Source organism: Scomber scombrus, unplaced genomic scaffold (genome assembly GCF_963691925.1).
Source record: "Scomber scombrus unplaced genomic scaffold, fScoSco1.1 SCAFFOLD_57, whole genome shotgun sequence".
Classification (NCBI taxonomy): domain Eukaryota; kingdom Metazoa; phylum Chordata; class Actinopteri; order Scombriformes; family Scombridae; genus Scomber; species Scomber scombrus.
This window is the reverse complement of record NW_026910437.1, coordinates 157,501-160,000: the sequence shown is the minus strand read 5'-3', so window position 1 is coordinate 160,000 and position 2,500 is coordinate 157,501.

Below are 2,500 nucleotides of genomic sequence, written 5' to 3'. Positions count from 1 at the left end.
TCTAAAACACTCCAATAAAACACTGTGCAAATCAGGTCCAAGAGTATTCCAGAACCGCTGGTAAAAGTCAGTGGAGAGACCATCAATTCCCGGTGCCCGTCCTGATGCCATCTGATTAACAGCGACTGTCAACTCCTCCAGGGTCAGCTCAGAGTCCAGAGCAGCTTTCTCACCCGGGATGAGCTGAGGAAGCCCCTCCAGGAGCTCCTCGCGGCACTCCATGCCGCACTGTTCTGCCCCAAAGAGGTCAGCGTAGAAGCTCACTGCATGGGTCCTCATCTCCCCCGGACTGGTGGTCACTCTGCCTCCAGGAAGCTTAAGGCAGGTCATCTGTTTCCTCTGTGCCACCGATCTCTCCAGATTAAAAAAGAAAGAGCTTGGGCCATCCATGTCCTTTAGCTGGAGGAAACGAGACCTAACAAGAGCTCCCTTTACTCTCTCCTGCAGGAATAAGCTCAACTTCAATCTCTTCTCCTGCAGCAGATGACCCGTGGTGGGATCCGAATGTCTATGTAACCCCTCTTCAATGTTCCTAATGCTTACTTCAAGCTCCTGAACTGCTGCCTTTATATTAGCAGTCGAGTGGGAGGCCTTCCCAACTTCCCACCACAGCTTCAAAGAAACAAAATCCGCTTTCCTAGTTTTCCACTGCTGCCAAAAACGCTCAAAACTTTGACAGAAAGTACGGTCCTGCAGAAGTCTGTTGTTAAAAGACCAGTAGGACTTAACCCTTTCGCCTGGTGAAAGGATCAAATCTATACTGACAAAGTGGTGATCAGTGAAACCAACTGGACTAATATTGCTGTGGACTAATCTGGAGCTGAGACTTTTAGAAATGTAAATCCTATCCAGTCTAGCTGCACTCACCCTGCCATTGCCGACCCTCACCCATGTGTATTGTCTGGTCTGTGGATGTTTGACCCTCCATGTGTCTAACAGATCCAGGTGTGTGATGATGCTGTGAAGGCTCTGAGATGACTGTGGGTGAGGCTCTTCACTTGTCCTGTCTACAGTGAAGTCTAGAGTGCAGTTGAAATCCCCACCAATGATAAATTGATCCTGATGGTACTTTCTTACCTCGTTTTTTAGCAGGGTGAAAAAAAACACTCTATCTGTGCCTTGATTTGGAGCATATATGTTTACAAAGCAGACCACAGAGCCCTCTATTTCTGCCCTAACAATCAACAGTCTGCCCTTCACCACTTCAGTAGATGATAGTACAGTTACATTTACAGCAGAACAGCTACCCCTGCACTAAGGTTGGTGCCATGGCTAAAGGTGCACGAACCATCCCACCATAAACCCCGATCTGTCTCGTCTGCTGGATTAGTATGTGTCTCTTGCAACAACAACACATCAACCCTTTTTTGAGTAGCGACTTCAGGAATTAATGCCCTTTTTTCCCTGTCTCTCCCACCATTGATGTTCAAAGATCCTATCTTGAGGCTCCCCATAGAGGTCAGAGAAAAAGAAACGGATAAGATGAACAAAACAGAAAACCACCGTGTGATACATGATCATTTTACTTTTTAATCTTTTTAGCAGTTTTGCCTTTATTTGCTTTTCTCAAAGTTGTAATATGCTTTTTGAGGCGAAAACGTTTCTTCTCATCCAAGAGGTCAAAACCGACCAGTCTTTGCAGAACGCCAACAGATCTGATAAACTTTTCAGTATCACCGAAGTAGTCATTTAGTCTAACAGACTTTTTAAATGTTACATCCAGAAATTGATTTATTTCCTCTAAAGAATAGAGATCTGTGTTCCTGATCGAAGTTTCACCTATGGATACTGTATCTGACTCAGAGTCATACTCCATGTCCTCTCCTTCACAGGATGCCTGACTATTTAACATACCCTGTTCTTCATTGGTGTTTACAGTGGGATCTGCTTCAGAGCCTGCAGACTGAGAACTGCTCAGGTTCTCTGCAGTCACAGAAGCCTGTTGCTTGTCAGGCCGACTCTGTTCCTCCCTATCCAAGTCATCCTCCTCAGGAAGTGAACCAGTGGCACCGGCTTCCACACCCTCCGCACTGGGATCCGCACTCGCGCCCGCGGCGCCAGCACCGGACCCGCCAGCCGCGGACCCAGCACCGGACCCCCCGGCCACGGACCCAGCACCGGACCCGCCAGCCGCGGACCCAGCACCGGACCCCCCGGCCACGGACCCGGCCACGGACCCAGCGGAGTGAGCCGCCCCCTGCTGTCTATGCGGACACGTAAAGCGTTTGTGTCCCACATCTCCACACTCAAAACACTTGAACTGTCCCGAGCTGGCGTACACCATATAAAACCCGTCACCGTGCTTCACTCTGAACGACACGTCCAGTGTTTGTGTCGGCGAGTCCAAGAACATGAACACCTGCCGCCTCAGGGACAGTACGTGCTTCAGTTTGGGATCCTTACATCCCAAACTCACCGTTTTAAAACCACTGGCAAACTTACCAAACCTACGGAGCTCGCTCTCTAACAACTCGTTCGGTATGAACGGCGGAACACCGGA